Below are 24682 nucleotides of genomic sequence, written 5' to 3' on the forward strand. Positions count from 1 at the left end.
CAAGTTTTTGGAGGATTCTGTTACTTTCTCTTCCTTACGTCCAATATTCCCAATCAGCTTTCGCTTTTAGAAAGAGATACGCAGGCCAACACGATACGCTGCCAAGTTTGGGAGATTATCGTGCCTTCTGTATAAAAAAACATATCTGTATGCCATAAATTCACTACGTATAAGGTCTAGGGGAAGATGCTCGTAATATGCCATATTTCCCAGGAGGCAGCACAGTTCCTACGAAACACTACATCCTGTCATGAAGCACCAGAGAACAAGATCGGAGGAGGGGGGGGGGGATGTTCTGTAGTCGAAAAATATTGCTATATTTCTTTTTGAGTCCGCAGCCTTCACAGTAGTTAAAGTGGCCGGAAAGAGAAACTCTCAGCTCTCTTAGCTTTCTGAGTTGGTGCGGTCTTTACTGACCTCGTTACGAGGTTCAGGTGGAAGGTTGTGGCCGATACGTACAACAGTGCAACTCAACTTCAATTTCTCACATTTTTCAGTGGAAAACCATCTGCTTTGTGAATGTGTGGATTCTATCACTTGCTCCATAATTGGTTTGTAGGTGCAATGTGCCATACGACTACGTGTTGTCTTCGGTTGTGGTGGAGTTGAAGTAGGGTTGCAGTTTCCAGTTGCCTTGGTGTTAGCTGTCAGTATAGTGACTGGACGGCCGGTGTTCGATCCTCGACAGGGGCAGATGATTTTTCCTCTAGCCTCTGCGTCCAGACCGGTTCTGGGACCCACCCAGCCTCCTATCCAATGAATATCGGGATCCTTTCCTGGGGGTAAAGAGCGGCCGGGGCGTGATGCTGACCACTCACCCCATCTAGTGCCGAGGTCAAGAATGAGTAGCAGCTATAACGTGTCTCCCCCCAAGCGCCTACTTGGCGTATAGTGGAACAGCTTTGGTTTACTTTACTTTTACTTGGTGTAAACCCGTCCTTATAGACGCAGCAGACTCAACTTTTATTATTATTATTTATTTAGTGTTCTGTCTGACGACAGGTCCATATGAACAGGACCTTCCATACTTTTCTCGGACTGGGACCTGTTCATATACGTTCTTGGCAGATGATCCAGAAGTGGTTTGCCATTGCCTTCTTCTGTGTGTGAATGGAGTAATTGTTGGGATGCCACGGAGAAACCAGCTGTCTTGTGGATTGTAACGCAGTCAGACCCTCAGATCCTACTTTTGAAAGATTTGCTAAAAAAATTTCTAGAACAGGTTCGTAAATCAGCTATGTTGTTAACGCAATTCTCGTTGTAATGATCATCAGACCTTCATTTTAAAACAAACTTAAGTCAGAAAAAAAGTTTCCTTCTTCCTCTTGTTGTCCTATACGTTCCTATGTAATCTGCGTGCGTAAACTACCGTTCTAGTTAAGCTCTTGTTACGCGAAGACGAGTTCGAAGAACGGCGGGTTCTCTGGCACAGGCTGCGAGTAGGGATAAAAAATTGTCAGGATACAACACTTGTATGAGATTCGACATTGTAGCTAAAATTTTATGCGCTTATTTATGTAAAATACAGAACAGCTTATGTGGCACTCAAGTTAATTAGCTCTTCATGATGAACTCAATGACGTCGAAAACCAGCAGTTCACTGGTCCATAAATTTACAAATTGCCACTCAATTTATCTGCTCTGTATACATTTAAAGGCGTACTTCATGATAGGATGCATTATTATGTAGAAATTGTGCTGTCTCTTGGGAAATCATGAATGTATAAATCTTTCCTGTAGACAATATACGTAGTGAATTTCTAGCACGCTCAAAAAGTGACTTCCAAATTTGGCACTTTGTTGGTGTAATCTTTTGTCTCTCCCTAAAATCGAATATTTATTCACGAGAATATTTGGACCGAAGGCAGAGAATGCAACAGGACACTGGAGATATTTGCGTAATGTGGAGGGTCATCATTTATTTTACCAAATTTAGTAAGATAATTAAATTAAGGAGAGTGGGGTCGGTGGGACGAGAAATATATATTAAATTTTAGTCAGAAATCTTGAAAGTAAGAAACAGACTATATGAGCCACAAAGTTGTACGTACGAGGTGTTATTAGAATGTCTTTTGAAAATATTATCTGAAAGTGTGGGCTAGATTAACTCAGGAGAGCGTTTAGTGATAAACGTTTATGAACACGGAACCTTCTGATTGCATGAAAGGCGGCATATATCTTGAAGATAGAGCACCAGTTTTGGAATATTTGGAAGTTTTAATTAAATCTGAAACAAGTAATTCCCCATGAGTAGAACATTATCATTATTTCCTTAATCGCAGCTTCCTTGTTGTCAAAAGGAACTTAAATCTCAAAATAATTAACCTTTGAAAACACAGTTCAATCTTGCCTTTAAATATAATCGTAGTCCGGTGAAGTGTAGTGCAAATTGTAGGAATTCGTTTCTGAAGAGATTAAGTCTTATAATATATAGCCTTGAGACTTAAAAGAAGTTGCTGTTTTTCTTGCTTTTTGAAAGACGCTTCATGAAATTGGTTTCGCTTAAAGAATTGTCAGTAGAAATGATTAAATTTTAGTACGAAAGTTCTATAGAAATTCTGTGAAAACAAAAGACTGTCGCTTAACATGACGCTTTTTGCATTAAAACCAATTGAAATGATCGTAAATTCTGCCTTTAATATTGTGTTTTGACTGTTTTCATCAAATATGTTATTCGTATAAATAAAACAACAATACGGGGCCCAACCGGTTCAACAGACTTCGTTTAGAAAATTTCATGCTACAAATATTTAACAAAACTTACTTGCAAAACCGAGAAAAAAAGCTGTGATTATAACCCTTTAACGAAGTTTAATATTTTTCAAAAACATATTGCGCTAGTTGACTTCAGGAACATTTATTGAATGACGCCAGTATTGTTATTGTATCAGAAGTTCGTAGATCACCTTGTTAAAGTTAAAATACAAGGTTACGATGTTGAAACTGATTTTCAGAAACAAAGCTGTTACATATTGCTTATAATAGCTTTAACGTCTGTAACTGAAACGTGGTACGGACTGACACAAAGCTCGTTAATACCATCAGTGGCTTATAAATTTACTTGAAAAATATTTTCTCCGTTATACTGGAAAAATTATTGCACGCATCGAAACTGATGATTTATCTGGCTACAGATAAAGAAAATATTTTTTATGTCAAAGGAACTGGTCTTTTTTCGGATCCTGTAAAGTCCTATAATTTGTTAAGTGTGCGGAATACATTTGAGGTGTAACGATTCCGAAATTAAGCCAAGGAGGTCACGCGCGGTTTTTGTACAACGTGTAATTTAGAGGAGAGCCTTTGGTCTCGAGGGGGCACCTTCATGCAGTACCTTTACGACAATATCTGTCATATAACGTTCATAGTGTTTCTGCAATGTGGACAGAATGCTCCCGTGTTTCTACAGGGGTACTTCTACTCACAAACACATGTTCTGCTACTGGTTATATTTTGGTACATTTAACTACGTGTTGTCAAGTGTAATGAATACGAGGCATTCAAAAATTATGTGAATTTAATGATGAAGTTCGGAGGATCTGTCTGATCATCATCACCTTGATAATGGAGGCAGTAGCTCCTGAAACGTCTGCCAGAAATCAGTCGTATTTATACTTTATTTTTTGTTTACACTTATAATGAGATCGTACGTTGGAGTTTATTTATATTATACACAGACATTGGCTCAATCTTTTCCCCCGACTGCTGCACCATGACATTTAATGGCTGCAGAAGAGAAGAGAATGTTACTTTTCCCTTGATATTTCTCTTCGACTGAGTAGGCAGTGCCCTTCAACTGAGCTCAGGCATACAAAAATGTTGGATTTAGATCTGCCGTTGGAGGGAGCTAGGCAACCCGCATCACTGCAATTGTCAAGGACTTGGTGGTGGCCTGGAATTAAGGTAAAAGGCCTCGGGCTTGACGTCAGCTGGATTCAGAGTAGGTTTCTCCTCTGTTGTCTCCTTCTCCTCTCACCACGAACAAAACTCAAGACTGCAACGTGGGTCGGATTCCAGGTTAGGCTCTCTGTCTGCTCCACTTCCTCTCATCGGGACAAATACCTAAACTCCTCCGTCTGGATGCTTCATCTAAAATAGGGTTTCTTCAAAACAGGCACAGGCGAGGTTGGTCAGCAACATCGTCTGTGCTCTTTGACCTATTCTTCTGACAGCACTCGAGAGGAGTGAGGTGAGGCGACGTTGGTCGATTTACTCGATACTGGAATATAAGACGCCTAGACCAACGTATGGCGTGGGCAGGTCTAAGAAAGCCAGAAACCCAAGTTAACGGCAGTGAATGAGAACACAAAACTCTTATTGGTACTAGAACAGCGTCTTGTTCTAACCCGTTTTCATGGAGATATTCTGGTTCTGTGAAAGAAGTACAAACCCATGTTTCCCCCTCCCACCCAAATTCTCTGCATAATGGATGACAATTGGCTTTTCGATATAAAATGCCTGGCTTATCGATGTTTACTCACTGATTATGTGTTGTACACGTTCTGTTCATTGAATATCGAAAGACGCTGTATCAGCATCAGAAGTTGTCGAAAAATGTGAGCAGGTTATCATAAACTGTGATCTGGAAAGGGCAAGGGAGAAACGATAGTCAGAACAGCCGTTTTGGCAGAGGTTCGAACGAATTAAATCTGGGATTCATGTCTCAGTACCATGCTGCTCGGCTGGAAATGGTGAAACTGTGGGTATCAGCCCCGCCCATTTTGGAGTTAAAATAATCAAATATCATCAGGGCTCGTAAGCCGCTCGGATGAGATCGATCGTTGGACCACACAGAACCACATTACACGGTGGATTATCAGGATTAAAATGTCACTCTGTTTCGGCTTGTAATAAACGGCAACTCACGGCCAGATTAAGCAACAGGCTACAAAGTTAACAACAGTCGCTCGTTTGTCTGCCTGAGTTACGTTTCATGGACGTGTTTCCGTATCAGGGAGGAAATATGCGGGTCCCCTTGTCGCTTTTGTCTCTCGTCTGCTAGTCGGCTTCTGCTGTGGTATACGCTTAGGAAAGCAACGCTGACAACACCTAGCTGGCAAAGATACATTTTGTTAGATCGGTTCTGCTGTGATTCTGACCCAAAAGTAAGACAGAAGCGTACGTGCCAGCCTGTAAGCGTAGTCACAATATTGACAGAGCTGCCCTCGATTCTCACAATATAAACATTATACATAGCATAGGATAGGATTTTTTTTAGTGTCTTCGCCGTGATCGCTCGGCTACTTATCTGATACTTCTGTTGAGCGGGTAGTCTGTTCAGGAGTTGGTAAGCACGGTTTGAATTTCAATCCCATCTCTCGTTCTTCAAAATTTTTTTTTGCACATTTGAATAACCATCACTTCCGGAACTCTTTGTATAATAGAGTTATATGTGGTTTTTCAGCAGTAACAGTTCCTGTGTGCTTCATACATTTTATTATAGACTGTAAATAATGATTATAATGTTTAAAGTGTTTGGTAGTTCAATGAAATATTAATATTTAGATAAGGAATGCCAAAGAGTGAGAATAATGCATACTAATACTAAAGAATGAAATGTATTTAGTAACTTTCACATAAAATACAGTGTGAGATGATCATATCATGGTGCTGGTACATTAGCTGAGTGTGTTTTGTAGGTGGTCCCACATTTTCTATAGTAAATATTCGAGAAAGCAGTGCGATTATTTAAATAGCGACGAGGTCAGGGAAAAAACGCGAAGGGTTAAGGTTGCCTTCTTTCTGTTAAGTTAATAGCCTATTATTTGCAACGTTCAGAAAGTCTTTTGTGCAGTCTGTGATCTTCTGTTTGCTTCAAAACAGATTCATCTTGCTGTTCTAAGAACCAGTCTAATGCCATGCTCAATAGGATGTTTGACTATTTCACGTTTTTCTCTGGATGATATAGTGCTTCCTCATATCTTGTTTCCTCATGCGATTGACCCTACGTTCTAGAGAACTATAATGCAGGCCCATCATAATCGACTGTCACTTCAGTAGCCAGCCGTATTTCGGAAAGCAGGAAGCTGTTAATCCAGAATTTCAACTTCACATTTTCATTTTACAGAAAGCAGAGAATAATACACGGGATTTTCAGTTCGAATCAAATTACTTTCAAAATACTGAATTATATGCGTTTATATACCTGGATTTATATTTTAAATGCAAGCCATTGTAAAATATTCTTGGCTGTTGTTCCCGCAACTGATCTCTTATTTTGTTTCAGACATCTGTCAGAATTTGATAATCCCGTCCTGCGAAGAGAACAGAAGACGTAAGTATCTGACAGGCTGTAGATAGTGAACCCTCTCTGTGTTTCTCCATTTATTGCCGTAGATACGAAAATTTTGCCAGTCACTGAATGTAATTACAACTCCAACTATCATATTTATAGCATCATATCGTACGTTTTGAAATTTAGTGAATTATTTTTTGAGAAATAAAATAATCCTTTATATTCTTCTGTTACATGGCAAAAGTTATGCCACTTTTTATAATAGCTTGAAAGCATCTATACTCTTTTCGGTCTGCAGTGAGGACATCCGCTATATTTGTATTGTATTTGCAGACAATGACACAGGCAGAAACATTTCTGAATCGTCAGTAAACTTCTACACGGCGCAACAACCCAGAAGACAAGTAATCTTCAAACTCCTCGCCATGAAATCCTAAAATCTCGCTGGTTATGAGTATGTTATTTAAGTTGCTTATAAAATAAAGGGATTATTATATGTACGTTTGCAAAATTATAGAGCGTGAATAATGTTCGGTAGTAAAGTTACGTAGTTAATGAAGCATGAGACGTGTTTATACACAGGATGATATGATTATAAAATCGACAAATAACCGGTTTGGATAAATTCGTATATCGCCAGTTGTAATCGTTCCTCGTGCAGTATTCAAAGTTAATATTTGCCACTTGGCTTGTCTTATGTTTCATTCATGAAAATTTGCTTCATGCCACCGAAGGATTTGATTTATGATCGATCATACATTTCAGGTACATCGAGATAAAGGCCCAGCAGTTCTTAATTACGTTAATTACTATATTAGCAAGGGCTTGCTGAAAGCAAATTACAAAGATTTAAAATAAAGATTTTAAAAACCCTTTGTTTTAATCCATTTCGGATGAAGATGCTTATATCGTTCCTAAAAATGTCAGAGTTGTATTGAAAGTTGTTACGTCTGAAACATGTATTTCCATCTCATCTTAGAAAAAAAAAACCCAGACTGTTTTATTAAAATATTGTATTAATGAAAACATTTATAGCATTTTTAAAGCAACTTAACCCACTCTTTTCTTGCCAATCAAATTATAAACATTGAGATATAAATACTTTACGACACGAAGTCAGCAAATAGAATATTAACATGTAGCTGTTTTTTATATTTCTGAAGAGTTCTTAAAAATGCAGTCGAAGTTGGTTAAATAAGTTTTTCCTCTATTTTATAAATCCCTCCAGGTTAGTGTTTGCTTATTAACAAAACATTATCATAACTACAATAACATCAAACATTTTTCAAATATGCCTCGCGGAAAGAGGAATCGCTACATTATTTAACATTCATTATCTTGCACTAAGTTGGTTGAAATAGTAGCAGGATAGGGATCTGTTTTGTTGACGTTTCGGGAATACTGCCTGCAGCTTTATATGATTGAGTCACACGAAATTTGGTTATTTTATCCGAGTATGTTTCAGGTGAAGAAGAAATGCACGAGGACCTGTCAATATATAAATGATGTGTTCGGGTTTTTTCCTGACAAACGTTAAGTAATGCAAACCTGAATATAAACACAGTGCCAAATTTGAGTTACTGACTGAGATGTCGTCTACGAATAGGATAGGCTCTTGGTAATGGAAAGTATTCGAACATGAGAACAGGATAAAATTAGTCTAAGGCTTTCTGGAATTGTATAAACAATATAAAGAAAAACAAATTTAAAAAACAAATATTTAGTTGCATATGAGGAAAGAAAAAAATTGGGGCATGTTAAATTCGACAAACCATTTCGCTAGTTATGAAGAGAACAACTGTAAAATAATATACTTTGAAGTAAGAACAAAATTCATCGCGCGAAATTGAGGCCTTCGGGTTAATATGTTTCACTTTCAAAATAATTGACTAGAAAAATACAGAAATAAAATTGTACAATGCATTACAGTTACAGAAACAAAAGGATACTAGTTATATGAGCAGTGATAAGGCAAACATACAGTCTCCAGTGAAAATTAAGGCTGACCTGTATCGTATTAAAGTTAAGAGATATCGTAGTAGCCTTTATAAATTACTACAGTACTTGCTATTATTTTTGCACTCTGCGTCAATATTGTGCTTAGAATGTTAGTTCGGGCTGAATTTCTCATTTGTCATGGAAGTGTGTGGCATAAATGGGAAGGTTGCTAATTACTTACATAATTTTGGTCGGAATACCTGATGGATAGTGAGCCCTTGTGAGCACAAAAATGTACCTTAGGGTTTCATAAAGGCAGGGAAATTTTAAACTAGTTGAGCGACTAGAGAAGGACTCTGGAGAGTCATTTCCCACGTCAGATGTTAGAATTATCGCTACTTCTTGCTTCTGAAGACGATAAGTAACGTTTATGATAGTGCCTTCAATTGGATTACGAACGGAGTGACTGTCGTTGAAAGGATTCAGAAATAAATAATTTTGATTAAAACACAAGCTTTTGGACACCAGCTTTAACGCGAATAGGGCTCATAACGCCTGCCTCTTACAGGATACGAATCTGTACTGTCATGTTCTACTTTTTCTTGAGTTACAGATACATCTGATCGTATGCTGTAATGAGGACTTTTGAACCCAGCTATCTTGTGCGATGTAAATAGCCTGCATTAAGCCATTCAATTCTTCAAGCGTTTTCTCCGATGAATACTGCACTTGTTTACAGATTCATGGCCATTCACTTAACAAAAGATCGTGCGTCATGGCTCCTCTTTGGTATTAGAATACAAATATGAAGTGGGTTGTTTATTATTTCTTCGTATTAGGTAAACAAAAATGAAGTGAAACGCGTAGTTGCTGTGCTACATTATTTTACAGAGCAGCTTGTCAAATCCCATCGTGTTACGTTAGAATACATTTATGTAGTAGTTAGGTTGCTATGATCTATCTTTTTTGGATTACATTGAGCGTAAACAGGCCAGGTTTCTTTGGAAGCTCATTGAAATTAATTTTCCGTGAAAGACGTCGTTAATGACATTGAACTGCGTGTAAACAGTACGCTGTATTGCAAACTCTATTGTTCCATCGTGTTATTTTTATAAACAGATACAAAAGTTGCAGAGGCCCTCACAAGCATGAAAGAAATTTGCAGTGTAAAGAAAGCAGTAAGCACTTTTCTGTAATAAAGACTCTAACTACACTGTCCTAATTTAATATCGCGTGATGCAATCAATCACAAATGCAGGTAATACATTTTTTGATACTAAAAGATTAATAGGCCGTCAATATAGTGATCCTGAGATAAAAAATCTAAATGTGCCGTATAAGGTGTTTGCAGCGAAAAATGGAAATGCCCTCGTTAAATGGCTCGGCTCAAACATATTATTCTATAATTTAAATTTGGATACAAAAATACTCGAATTTTAATCCTTAGTTCAACGGGTTATTAAAAATTAATTTGTACACGGCATCAGATGTTTTGTTATTGTTGCCCTCAGTGGTACAATGGCCCAATTTTTTGTAATGGAGCTGCTGGCATACCGTAATATAAAAATCTTAAACACTTATTCGCAGAAGCAGGAGGATTCCGAAATTGGAGAATCAAGTTTTCTTAAAGCCCATAACCATTGAATAGAATGTGGAATATTAGACAAATATAGAATTCTTCTAGTGGGATTAAAATCCACGATCCCATTTTCTCGAACTGTCCAAGGCGATGCTTACGTTAAGTAACGTGGCCACTGGAATCGGTCTTGATTGTTCAGTTCGAATAATTCAAGGTACATTTGCTTTATGTAAGTCCCCATAACGTTTTTTAATTACTGCTACGCCTTCCATACAAAATAAGTTACGACGGTAAGTTACGTGTGCAAATTGCGCCAGTTATGTCATATTTTTGTGGGGGGGGGGATTCCGTTTGCGAGGGTAGGTGCCTGTCAGCTATCTGGCTGGGTGATGACATCATACTGATTTCCCCAATTGAGGATTCCCCCACCCAGGCACTCCATGCACAAGTGCTCGTTATTTCTGTCCGAGTTAACCAAAATTGAAATCAGTCGACACATTTTAGTAATATCCCCCCTTACCAAATGAAATTGAAATCCATTCTGGAGTTGTGAGATTTCAGGTTCTCACGGCAGCGAGTTTAAATATGGCTGGCTGTCTACTGGGTTCTTGCGCTGTGTAGTCTGGTAGACACTTGCTTATCACCTTGATGGTGGAGGTAGCAGGCACTTCTTAAACGTCGGTGAACGTCTACCACACTACACGGAGCAACAACCCAGGCAAGGCAGCTATATTATTTTTCAGACAAGTTTATTTTAAAGTACGTTAGCCATGAGTTCTTCGCTTCCCTGTATCTGTACTATCAGGTTTGTTACACGTTTATTTCCCGAATAAATTAATATCAAGAATAATAAGAAGCGCCAATTTACAAAGAATGTCTTTGGTAAATGTGTAAAGTTCACTGAGAAAGCCTTTTTTCTCTTCCTACAACAGGCCTAGCCAACTGCTTTATGAAATGTCCGGAAATATAATGTTAGCTGTGATATTTCGCAGACCTTCCGTTGAGATTTAAACTCACGTCACGCTGGTATTTCTGATTGTCCACAAGCTGTCTGCTGCATCATGTGTTGATGTTCTGTTAGACACACGATATAAAGCAGCGACGATCTGAACGTTGTTCCTCGCACTCTATTCTTCTTAACTACATACTGAAAAGTTTATGAACAGAATTAATTATGTTGTCATGGTTAAGTTCTCTGACTGCAGATGACCTACTAAATTGAGTATTAAATTTAATAACGTACTTGTTCCATTTACCTGGCACGAATATTTTCAAAGTGACTGAAATTCCTAATGGAATTTTCTGAAATTGAAAAAAATGGTCCGTCGTAGAAGGAAATTCTTATATGTGAAGGTGTTTTTGCTGGTCCACTTATGTGGTAGTTCTATAAGGAGACTATCGCCCTCGGTTCTTCACTCATGAGTTCCAGCAATTTAAAGGAGGCCGGTGAAAAGAAGTTCCAGCATTGACCAAATGTTATCAAGTCTCGCTTTAAAGATTCTTTTCGACTGAAATCATTTCTAATGCATTTCACTCGCGAGGTTCCTCCTACGGTGCCTTAAAAGACGTCCCTAAAAGAGAATTGCTGCAAACATCCAAAAAGTACGTGACGAACACCGCCCGGAATATCCTATCTGTCGTAACGTCATGAAAGGACACTGCAGCCAGTTACTGAAAGCAGTAGATTCTTTGGTCTAGGTTGTAACTTTACCCTCACTTAGGATGGGCCATGTACGGAATTCAGACGAACCTCTACTTACGAACTTTCAAGAAACGAACAATTCGTATTTACGAACATTGCACAGACTAATAAATTGCGCCTCCCAATTCATTTAACGAATACAGAACCCCTCACTTTTACTATGCGCGAAGTTCAAATTTCACAGTACATCTTATGGAAAAAATAAATTCAACTTACGAACATTCAACTTACAAACACATTTCAAAGAATGCATTATGTTCGTATGTCTGGGTTCGCTTGTAGTCAAGTTCGGCAAAGTCTAAAGGGTATATATATATATATATATATATATATATATATATATATATATATATATATATAAGCGTATTCTTTTAACGAAGAAACGGATGTTTTTATTATTTTACTAAGACTGGATACCACTTTTTATGATTAATTGCTTAATATTCTGATATTCACCTCGTGAATTATTTTGGATTTCAACGGAAAACTATTCTCGAATTCTAGTAGCGACATTTGTAGTAAAATCGAACGGCTGTTCCAATATAAGTTTCTGGTGCTGGCATGTAGCCTAGTTCTCTTGTTCAAATGACATTAATGTGATGACAGGTTTGCGGTTTGGCAAACAAACGCCCAACCAATACAGTTTGTGGCCTTCGTGTTGAGTACAAAGTTGCACACATGCTTATATTGTTTTTCTGTAGCGTTAATTGATTTCATAGGCGTTTCTCTCCTGTAAACTAATACTACGAACCACATTACACTGCCCATTAAGCAGGACGGATGTCGTTCTCAGATACCTTTACTGTTTTACAACTTCCATTCGCCAGAGACGCAGTAAATCTCCAGGGTTATTTATTAATTACACGATTTGGAAGTAACATCGCTTTGAAAGAAAGTATGTTTACCCTGTACTATACGTAGTTTGCTTGGGAAGGATTTAATGCGCAACCACCATGGGGGTGTCTATAGAACGTTAGAAAAAATAATATAAATAACATAACAGATCATTAGTCATCGAGTGCTTATTCGTAGGATTAAGTAACCTCTTCCCTGAATTTCTTCCGTTATTATTTTATTCATAGTCTGTTTTTTGAAAAGTCATAAAAATCTTAAAGCCTTGAAATTCACTACGTTTTGAAGGACTGGTCTTCCGGATCCAACAGAATAGATATCTCCCCTTTTTACCGGAAAATTAAGACAGATCTCTTCTTCAAAACGTAGTGAATTTGTAAAGTTTTGAGATTTTAAAGACTTCAAAAAATAGACGAATAAAGTAGTAATTAGGTAACTCATTTTGATCAAAGACAATATGAACGTTAGTAAGGTAACAGAACATTGTTTGACAGGAATATACAGCGCCTTCTAATCTTAAGAAAAGGTGGTCAAGGGAAAAATTCATTCATAAAATTACTGACTCTGAAAGCAATTTTGTAGCGTAGTTTAGTTTACGGGTGATTTAAATTTCTTTTTTGTTAGACGGAATGTATGTACACAAGGTAGTTGTAATAAAAACCAATTACATTACTTCAGTATAGCTTATATTAAAGAAAGAAGGGCAAAGAATGGGCGGTTGCGCTAGTTAGGAACTAATAGCATTACTGCATAGTTATAGACTGAACATATAAATATTTATAGCGCTTTCCTGCTTCTATCGTATTTATTTACTGTCTGTAAATAACTGATCTGTGTATTGCTCTTACAGTGCATTCATAATCCCCAGACTGCATGTAAATTAGAAGCAGGCGCTTTCTGTTAATTTTAAGAACGTTATCTGTTGTGGTCCGTACTGCTGTAGTTTTAAGGAACTGTGTACGGTCGGGGACTGACTACACGAACGTCGCAATGCGCTTCGAACTATATATTTCGGGTTCAGATCTCGGCTGTCGTCCTTCGAGATCAAGGCGTTGGAATCAGAGCTTTATCTTACTACAGTAGATTCCGGTTAATTGTGCCATCGGTTAATCAGGGCAGCCGCTTATTTCGGACAAATCTTAAAGAACAAACTTTTTTAACTCTTTACGTGGAACTTCGCATAATTGGGGCAGACACTTAATTGGGCCAAAGTTTTCTAGTTCCGATGTGTCCCAATTAACCGGAATCCACTCTATTTGTTTTTATTTCGTTGTATCATGTCGTGGTTATATCGTCTACGTATAAACTAAATTGTGAGACATTTGACACTTTTGTTCTGCCGCAAAATATGTTCTATCACTCTGATACGCAAGCCTATAATCTGAGCAAGCAACATTTCGAGAGATCAATACTTCAGCGTTCTGTATTAAAAGACTGGAAATTATATAAGTTCATCTAAATGTTTATTGGCTAGAAATAAAACTAATACTGATCACAACTAATGAGATTTCTTACCTGTTGCCGTGTGACGTCAATAAATGACGTCAGTTATTTAGAAGAACGTCTTATTGGATTCAGTACCGCGATGTTGGTGTTAAGTACCGTGATGCCCAGTTTAGGAGTAGGAGGTACTGTTCTCTTTTATTTCGTTGAACTGCACACCGTAATTATAAATAGTGGCCTGCCCCCAACAGCTGCGTTGGTGTGGAACAGCCCATTACATAATTACATGAGCATGAGAGAAAATGAAGGTGAAATACCAGGAATGAATTTTGATACAGTGTTCGATTATCGATAACGAACCAATTGCATTGATTAAGGTGTGTGGGTTGTGCGATAATTAGATTATACACTGACACAGATATTCAGTTCGAAAAATCTCTTCCATATCTCTGACGGCTACTACGTTAGTGAGAAGAAACTTTTTTCAGGTTTATGATACATTTAAACTACTTTTCAGCATGATTAGTATTTAAGATGCAGTTATTCCCAAGATATTTATCGACCCCGAGAACATGATTTATATTTCATAGTGATCAGACATTAAATATTTAAAAATCCAGTTTCTACCTTAAAGAAAACACATCTTGTCTCTATATTGTTAAGATCAGTCAGTTTATACTGTTGAGAGAAATCTGTTTATTCTGATAATCTCACATTAACCATAAATACATTTTTTTGTCATATTGTAGTAATATTTAATATTTAAGCAGGAAGTACAGGTAATTTTACTTTATTGGCTGATTGTTTGCATAATCATGTTACAATGTTCAGAAGATATGCTAGCAGGTTGAAGAACATTTATCCTGCACTCCAGGTTTGTGGTTTTATATGTCTTGCAATTCGCACGTACTTCAGAATTTCGTATCATTTCTTCCTCTGACTGTTCTGTTGATTAATTAATGGGTTCAGAGTCGACTTGGCTATATTGGTTATTCCCGAAATAACAATAAAGCAGCCAAACTGAATATTATAATGAGGTTGTTGTTTCTGGCAGCGATGTAATTGTCGGTGTTGGTCTTCTGAATTGGAATGCTGTGTGGACGCCTAGGTAGATACCGTTTCGGAGAACCAGGCTCTCTCTATCTTTAGGACTGACTATGGATACAGTTATAATTTTCCAAAACGTTGGTATATATCGATAAGTTTACACGACATTACAACCCAGAACACTAACATTTGAATCTCGGTCAATTAAATAAAAATTACGTTGTTATTGTTGCGACGATGTGAGACTATAACCCTGTGGAATTTGACCTCATCCACCCCCAATGTGATTTGTGAGTGTATGTGTGTAGTGGTGGAATTATATATTATTATTATGATATATTTACTGCAATTGGGTTTGTACCCGGTGGCAGTTGTCCTTACACTACACAATTACAACAAAATACATATAAACACGTACACTCCATAGAACACCCTACACACATAACTAGACATCCACTCCTACAAAAACATTTCACCTTACACACATTTCAAAAACACACATCCATTAATTAATCACAATACTTAGATTAGAATATAATATATCGACAAGGGAAAACTGAAGGGCGCGTAGAGGTGTCTGTCCAGTGCAAATCTCCGCATGGACTGACCTAGACGTTAACCCGGTCCTTCGGGGTGAGAGGCCTGAGATGTCCTCACGTAGACGCTGGCAGTGGCGCTCCTCCTCCTCCTCCTAATAGTTATACGAACATGACTGTATTTGTAGGACTTAATTTTTTTATTGTGGTGATCAACATTTGTGTAAAACATGGTCACCAAGGACGGGAGTCTTTATATTGGGTTCATGACCTCTTAAACCGCTTTATATATTTGTTTTGCAGTTTGTAACACTGTAATGCCACACTTTACGCAATGTGCCACGATTTCAGAGCGTCAGTATTGAAATAAACCAAGATCCGTCATATAAATTATACATAAAGTTCGAAGAAATCGTAACGTTTGTTACAGAGTGCTTTCAGAGGTATAAAACAAGAAACTAACGTTGAGTATCATCACAGTTCACAGCTGAGTATTACTTGCCAATCTCATGCTAGCGAATCAGTGTATTCTTTTCTCTGTGTTATTAGCATGCCATTCTCTCTATATATTAGCATTATTATGAGGCTGTTATAGTATTGTCAATAAATGGGGAATGCCACCTCTAGACTTCGGAAACAGTTCCCAGTTATCAGCGCCATTGAACAACCAAGAAGAGAGACAGATGAGCCATAAAATAGCCTAAGCAAGGTTTACGACAAGCACAATAAGTAGCAGGAGAAATAAACTTTAATGAATAGTTTTGTATATAATACACATTAAGTGAGAAGTATCTGTATGTACTTAATTAAGCAGTTCAGTCACGAAGTACTTTATTAGAATTATCAAATGAAGGAAGATATAATGGGTGGGGCATGAAGCGCGCATGGGGAATGAGAAATGCATACAAAATCTTTATTCGAAAATATGAAAAACAGAGATCACTCGGAAGATGGAAGGATAATATTAAAATTGATCTTATGGAAATAGGGTATGGGTGTAGATTGGATTAATCTGAGTCATGGCATAGTCTTGTGAACACGGCAATGAACCTTTTGGTTCCATAAAAGACGTAAAATGTCTTGACTGGATGAGCATATTCTTTGCTTCTCTAGGACGAGTAGACTGTACAGTTCAAGAATAAACAAATCAAGTGAAAGGAGCACGTACGGAAGATAATGCAATAGTTTCTCATTGTTTGAGCTGTTTGTTTTGATGATGGCTGTATTTTGGGTTGTTGCGTAGTGTAGTCCCGACGGGTTCCACCGTCCTCATGTTGGAAGCAACAAGGACCTCTGAAACGTTGGTAAAAGTCTCACTACCGTGAGAACTTCGAATCGTACCTGTTGTTTTGATCTCATCTGGTATAAAAGGAATTAAAATATACGCCGGGGCTTTGTTTAGTGTGAATAACACAATAATGAATGGATATTGTAGTTCATACCTACTTATAAAATTTGTGACCTCATTTTAAATCAAATTCAGAGAGGCGGCATGACCCTTTAGTTTGTAAATCAGACAGTCATAAAGCTTCTATCCTTACAAGGAAGCATATAGAATCAACAGTAAACATTCATGTCATTGGTGGGATTCCAATCCTTAATTTCACATCCCAGGTTCGGTTTGTGCGTGTTCTGTCCTCCGTCACAGCATTATTCTTCACGCTGAGACCTTCGACAATAATTCAAGTTTTTTTCAATGTAACATCGTTAACTAGCACCCTGACTGTGCCTGAACTTAATCTCCTTTGTAACGTTTAAATTTTCCACAGCGTCCAGCTGTTTTTCTGTCCCGCTGTGCTTCTCACCCTAACAAGCAAGTTTAGCAAAGTACTGCCTACGGTAGATTTCTCACTTCAGCCCTTTGTACTACTTAAATTCCAGTTGATGTGATTTGGATTTAATTAGTGCTAAGCTTGTCAGCCTGCAGTTAATTTGTAATTTGATGAAAACGATCATGTGATAGGACCTGTAGAACTTGACGTAATGACGAGTGTTTAAACTGTTTCATTACTGTGATAGTTAACAGCGGTCATAAACTTATGCGAAAAGAAGTTTTCACTAATGGTCATTTAATCTTACGTATATCTAACGTCTATCTGACGAAGATTGAACTCCCACACAGCTTCTGCAGATTTTGATAGTCCGGAAGGGCGTATATAAGCCGTGATGACTGAGCCATTAATGTGACAGCTTGCTAATTGGATGATCAGTTCTTAGCTTGTGGAAGCGTGAAAGCATGGAATTGTTTGTCTTCGTCATTCTGTTAAGAAATGTTTTCTGCCCAATGAGTGCAAACTTTGTAAGACTATCCTGTTTCGGGGCTCTGATCGAACCCAAATCCTCCCGAATATGAAATAGAAGTGTTAATAACTCAACCGCGACTCTTGGTTTTAAAATGAGGAAAACATAGCAGCCGAAGTTTATTTGCGAAAAGATTAACTTCACTTCTTATTATTTTGTATTTTGAGAATCCAGTCATTAAGGCCACATGTCTGAAATCATGGAAAGTTTCACGAACACTTCTGAAGTGGGGAGGGGGTTGTACCATATAGTCCAGAAAGTACAAGTCACACCTGGTCAATTTTTTTTACGCTCACTTATGCCGTAGTTAGCATTTTATATTTTTGAATTACACTTAAAACCTCACTTAAACCCTTATAGGCCTATATTGATGGCGTTCAAAACTTCCAACCCACGGATGAGACAGACATTAGAGAAATTATGTTTGTCATTATGTTCCTTACACAAATGTTCACGCCGAATCATGTTACGACAAACTCGTGCTGAGCCTGTCGATATGACTGAGTGTTGAATTTCGGATTTTCATTCTGTAGCTCTTCCAATTCATATTTGATTCAATAGTGAGTCGTGTTTCTTCGTCAACGTACTGTACTTCTCTGATCATATTTTAAACGTTAAAGTTAACGAAGTAGGCGAGATACATCAAATTAGCAGCGCAACCGTAATACTTTCGTTAACGCCGTCACCAAAGACAGAGATAAATTGGAATGCGGTGTACACGTATTTGTCTTACTTGAATAACGAATAAATACAAAATTAACTCGCTCATAATCCTGTGAATTATAATAATAATTATAATTATAACATGTCACTCAAAAAATATTTGGCTAACCTCCCGGGCGATTACGACTTTAGGGAACTTCAGAAAACCGCCATTCTAGGAACATCATACATCATTTGAAAGACGCTGATGTAAAATATATAGTATATATAGCCGTGCCTCACAATAAATTTTATAATGCAAGTAACACGTATTAACAACAAAATGTATTTCAGAAATAGCTGCTGCACTGTGTACCTCAGGGGCAAGGTCTGTCTCGGGTACACAGACGTAAATACCCTATAAAGTGGTGAATAGATGGAATAATAATAATAATAATAACAACAATTTTTTAGATAATGTTATATCTAAGTACTACGGAAGACACAAGTTTGAAGATTTCATTCATTCTATGTATATATATAGACATATTTCAACATTAAAAATGATTGTCAAGAAAGTATCTAAATGCTGAATGTTCATCAGTCGTATCCTTCAACTGCAGTTAGCAGTGGCATGCTGCCTTACATTTTCTACAGCTTTCGTTCCCATTATGAAGCCACAAAGAAAATTATATTATTTTATGACGTAGGAGTGACGTATCAGTTCTGATACGTAGGATTCTACAGCTGACACGCAGATACTAATGTGGCATGCCTTTGAGGAAAATTGCATATTCTTTCAGTATGCTCAGTTCAAGCTCAAGGTGTGTTCCCCCCCCCCCCCCCCCCGTCTTATACAGTTGTCACACAATTCTGGAACCATGGGCAATAAACTACTCCTCTTTTTTGTAGTTGTGAGTGATGGCACTGAATAAAGATGAACCTATGGAAGAAATTCAGATCTGCGGAGGACGTACGTTGCATACGAGGTGCGATCGGAAAGTTTCCAGACTGCGCCTATTTAAAAAAAACCGTACACTTATCTCAGGTATTAAATTCATCCATCACCCTCGAAGTAGTTCCCCTGAGAGTGAACACAACGATCCCAGCGCCGCTGCCAAGCCTGGAAGCATCCCTGGAAATCTTTCTTTGTCAGCCTGTCAAGCACCATCTGCGATTCTGCCTGAATCTCTTCTATCGTCTCAAATCTCCTTCCCTTTAGCTGAATTTTCATCTTTTGGAAGAGGAAGAAGTCACACGTAGCTAAATCCGGCGAATAAGGAGGGTGCGGGATGACGGCCATGGTGTTTGAGGCCAAAACTGCCGAACTTTGAGGGCGGTGTGCGCTGGCGCGTTGTCATGATGCAGCAGCCAGTTGTGGTTGCGCCACTTTGCCGGCCGCTTCCGTCTCACATCTTCACGCAACCGCCTCAGGACCCCACAGTAAAATTCAGCATTGACCGTCTGACCTGCAGGAAGAAACTCCCTATGGACGATCCCCTCCTGGTCGAAAAAACAGATCAGCATTGACTTCACATTGCTCTTGACCTGTCTTGCCTTCTTCGGTCGTGGTGACGATGGGCTCTTCCATTGTGAAGATTGCTGCTTCGTTTCCGGATCGTACCCGTAAACCCAGCTTTCATCACCTGTGATAACCTTAGAAAGGAAGTTGGGGTCGATTCTTGCAAGATCTTTTAGCTAAAGGGAAGGAGATTTGAGACGATAGAAGAGATTCAGGCAGAATCGCAGATGGTGCTTGACAGGCTGACAAAGAAAGATTTCCAGGGATGCTTCCAGGCTTGGCAGCGGCGCTGGGATCGTTGTGTTCACTCCCAGGGGAACTACTTCGAGGGTGATGGATGAATTTAATACCTGAGATAAGTGTACGGTTTTTTTTTTTTTAAATAGGCGCAGTCTGGAAACTTTCCGATCGCACCTCGTATGCAACGTACGTCCTCCGCAGATCTGAATTTCTTCCATAGGTTCATCTTTATTCAGTGCCATCACTCACAACTACAAAAAAGAGGAGTAGTTTATTGCCCATGGTTCCAGAATTGTGTGACAACTGTATAAGACGGGGGGGGGGGGGGGGAACACACCTTGAGCTTGAACTGAGCATACTGAAAGAATATGCAATTTTCCTCAAAGGCATGCCACATTAGTATCTGCGTGTCAGCTGTAGAATCCTACGTATCAGAACTGATACGTCACTCCTACGTCATAAAATAATATAATTTTCTTTGTGGCTTCATAATGGGAACGAAAGCTGTAGAAAATGTAAGGCAGCATGCCACTGCTAACTGCAGTTGAAGGATACGACTGATGAACATTCAGCATTTAGATACTTTCTTGACAATCATTTTTAATGTTGAAATATGTCTATATATATACATAGAATGAATGAAATCTTCAAACTTGTGTCTTCCGTAGTACTTAGATATAACATTATCTAAAAAATTGTTGTTATTATTATTATTATTATTCCATCTATTCACCACTTTATAGGGTATTTACGTCTGTGTACCCGATCGTTGTGTTCACTCCCAGGGGAACTACTTCGAGGGTGATGGATGAATTTAATACCTGAGATAAGTGTACGGGTTTTTATAGGCGCAGTCTTGAAACTTTCCGATCGCACCTCGTATAGTAACAGTTGTGAAAGCTCTAGTGTTGACTTAGGTAACAGACTTAATGTTCATCCAGTATTTAGTGAGATTACAATTTGGCATATCAGTGTAGTGAAAATAAGTTTTTTAAAATAAGTCCCCAGGTTGTGTTTACTTTTTATAAAGGTTCTTAGATTGCATTACTATTACAAAAATTATACGTACTATTTTAGGAATTGGTTTATTCGTAGTTCTGTCTCCGGAAATATTTACACAGTACATACATTGTTTAAGTTTATCAAAGAACTCTGAAACTGTTAGTTATTAGTCATTCAAGAGGACACAACTCCCACAGACAGACGTCGTTTATAGACAGTCAGAATTTATTCAGATGATTTAAAATGTTTGTTTTCATCCAGACATTTAAATTTTCATCACTATTTGGCACAAGTTTTTATCTGAAATGAAACAGTTGTGTTGGTTAATAGATTAGGGAGTTAACTGAAAGGGAAGGAAGTAGTGAGTTGGGACTTCCAACGTCAAAAACTACATCTCGGTATGATTTGATTACGTCATCGTCCGATATTTTCATATGTCCTCCAAGATGATGACTTCTAATATTTAATTCAGGTTGTTAAAATTCGCTTCTTGTGACTCCATGTACACGCACGCATATGCTGTTCGTACTCCAGGTTAATAGGCTAACCTTTGCGTTAGCAATTAATGAGGATAAAATGAAAAAGTTTTGTCTATGAAAATCATAATAGATTACGGTGTATCATCGATACGTTTTATCATTGAAGACAGAATGGATGAATTTTAAAGAATATAAACTACGTATATGTTCGTTAGTGTCACTAATCTTGTTTGTTCAATTATTTAATAAACTGGATTTGCAGGCAAAGTGTAATGAAAGAAGCTGTACTTTTTGAAAGTTCTGTGTTGTATAGAAGTAAAAATGTTGTTACCCACGAACACTTTTCATGTCGTATTATTAATGCACGTATTTTTCTGTTCATATTCAGTAATTATAGACTTCAAAGAGTACGGTCAAAAGAAAAAAGAAGTGTGTTGAATTACACACGAAAGGTCGCATTTGTGAGTGTAGTTGTTTCTTCTATTAATATAAAACGTAATGGTTCTGTCACAGACTGATTTTTATGCCCTTTGATGTACTAGAAACTCTAAATGCAGGTATTAGTTGCCGGAAAAATGAAACCGGAACCAATTTCACAAAATACAAGGCTAATTATACAGTTTTATTGTATCTAAATTGTTTTCCCATTCCACATTTGTCTTGTTATGACAGTTGTTTAGACCAGTTTGTTAATTATACATCGTGTTCATTCTTTCTGCGTATATATTCACATCTTCAACTTTTCCATTCGTTATTATAAACTAAGCATAGAGGAGATATATATGTGGAATACTACAGCGTGTTATCAGTTATTGAAAATTATATGATTGAAGTAACAAGTTAATATTTGGCCATAAGTAGGGAAGTTCATCCTGTGAATTGGCAGTAGGCACATTTTTGTGGTCACAAATATTTTTCAGAATCTGACTTGCACAAATTTAGTCGTAGGTGACGATATTTGAGATTGTATTCACAAGGTACAAATTAAGGGGAACATCAAACTACAACATCATTGTAAGCCATATAAGATGTAATCTGCGTGTTTAGCTTCATAATTGCTGCTTTACCGCGTAGCTTTAAGAATACCTAACCTCGGCACTAGATGGGAGAGTGGTCTACTTCACGCTCTGGCCGCTTTACCCACTGTTGCTTTGGGCGAGAAGTAAGCACCAGAGCCGATCTGAAAGTGGTGGCGAAGAGAAAAATTCTTGTTCCCGCCAGCAGCTGTTGTTTGTGATATACTATATAATTTCTGGAATTTATGATGAAATAGTTCATTGAATTACGAAAATCCAAAAGATTAATGTCATTTATATTATAGGATTGGATGACATGACAACCAGAGTTATTGAGTGCTTTCCGGTAAGAAGAAAACACTACTAATAAGTCCAGTATCATTTGTTTTCATTAATCCGGTATGTATTTAACTCGTACTAATGAAACGTTTAGTGTTTCATTTTCTCTCAGTAATTTTACTACGTTCTTTCGTTCCGATGCTTATGAAGACGACAAGGTGAACTGATATTGTAAATCGTGTTTATGAGCAAAATTATTATCATTACACGCACTAATAAAAAGAATTGAATTGTTGTTATATACCTGAGAATATAGGTTTAATTGCCATACCTTTACTATTTCTCCATCCCAGATTGTCTTATAGACTTCACTACACAAAGAAGATTATCTAAACGGAATTCGAATCCATGACGTCAAACCTCAATCATTAGATCCCTTGTGGCTTCGGAAATTGGACAGCTTGTTTATTTGTTGTATATCACCAAGCTGCGGGAAGAATAAGTTCTTAAATCCTTTCTTTCTGTACAGAGATAGTTATAAATATAAATTAGGTTAGTTTAGGTTATGTTGGGTTTAGGTAAGCTAAGTTAAGTTGTGTGAGGTTATGTTGTATTGGATTGGGTGACAAAGTTTCAAGATTTTGAAAGATTACACAAATTTTCAAAATTAGTTAAAAGTGCATAAAATTAACAATTTTCGAAACAAGTAACTAATAATTTTAAAAATTGGCAAATGATCTTTAAGAACTAAAAAGTTCAATTTTTTTCAAAATTCAAAAAGATTTCAAGTTTTCTAAAGTTATCAAAAATTTCAAAATTTTCAGGTATTTCCCAAATTCCAAAATACATCTAAAATAGTTTTTTAAGTTTTTTTAAGTTTTCAAAATTTTGAGAATTTGAAAAATGTTCAAAAGTTTTCAAATATTACAAATAATTTTAAAACTGTTTTAGTTAATTTCGGTTAGGTCAGGTAATGTTGGTAGTGAAAGAATTTTAACTTGTAATATGCCTTATTCGGACCAGTGAATATTTTCATTATCCTTTGCGAAGATATCGTCAGAATCATTCATTGTTATCATTTTGTAAGTCACTAAACTGTTTGGGACACAGTATTTGGCCTCGTACTAACTAAATTAATGGAGCAATTCCTTGGTCCTTATTGATAAACTGATATTCGCTCTTATAACAAAGAAATTCTCCGACTTCTATGATACTTGCACGTTCATTATCGTGTTCACACGATGTTGTTATTGATCCTCAACCTTAGCCAGATTAGTCCAGTCCACATATTCATACCCTGTTTTAAGGTATATTTTAATGTTATCCTAGGTTTGCTATGTAATATCTTCCCTTCAGATGCCCGACTAGTAATTCCTTTGTTCACTTGAATAATATTTTTTGAATAATACAAATTATGAATCTCTCATACAAACAGGGACGTGATTAAAGAACAATATTTTGTATAGCTGTTCGTGCTGTTGCAATTAGTTGCATATGGAAGAAACATTGAGGTATATTAACCGTTCATGGAATTACATTGTGGAGTGGTCCTTGTGTTACATGGTGCTGTTGTTAAGTACGAGGGGGTCCGTAATGGGGAAGTTCAGTTTGAATGATTATAATTGTATATTGAAGATCACAGCAAGAGGCCTCCAGTGAGTGATTAATTGGATAGTAGAGTAGAGAGCTGATGGTTACAGTTACAGAACACGTTCGGGGAAACGTGACAGATGTAATTTGTAATGACGTAGTTGCTTTACCAGCGTATATATTATTTCATCGCTTCACCTTTTCTGTAGGAGGATAGTCTACATTCACCCTTGATGGAACATAATCTACAGGTCCATAATTCGTACATCCAGATGATAGTTT

The 24682-nt window shown here is 37.4% G+C and overlaps 1 protein-coding gene across 3 annotated transcripts in view; it reads right to left on the reverse strand.

The window, feature by feature from the left end:
* The window catches only part of LOC110827094 (QRFP-like peptide receptor), an 85724-nt gene that overhangs the window by 38992 nt on the left and 22050 nt on the right, over positions 1-24682 (reverse strand). The gene's annotated exons all lie outside the window — the stretch shown is intronic.

This window comes from Zootermopsis nevadensis, unplaced genomic scaffold (genome assembly GCF_977971745.1).
Source record: "Zootermopsis nevadensis isolate Lab colony 2312 unplaced genomic scaffold, Znev_1.0 Znev_ptg000004l, whole genome shotgun sequence".
NCBI lineage: Eukaryota > Metazoa > Arthropoda > Insecta > Blattodea > Termopsidae > Zootermopsis > Zootermopsis nevadensis.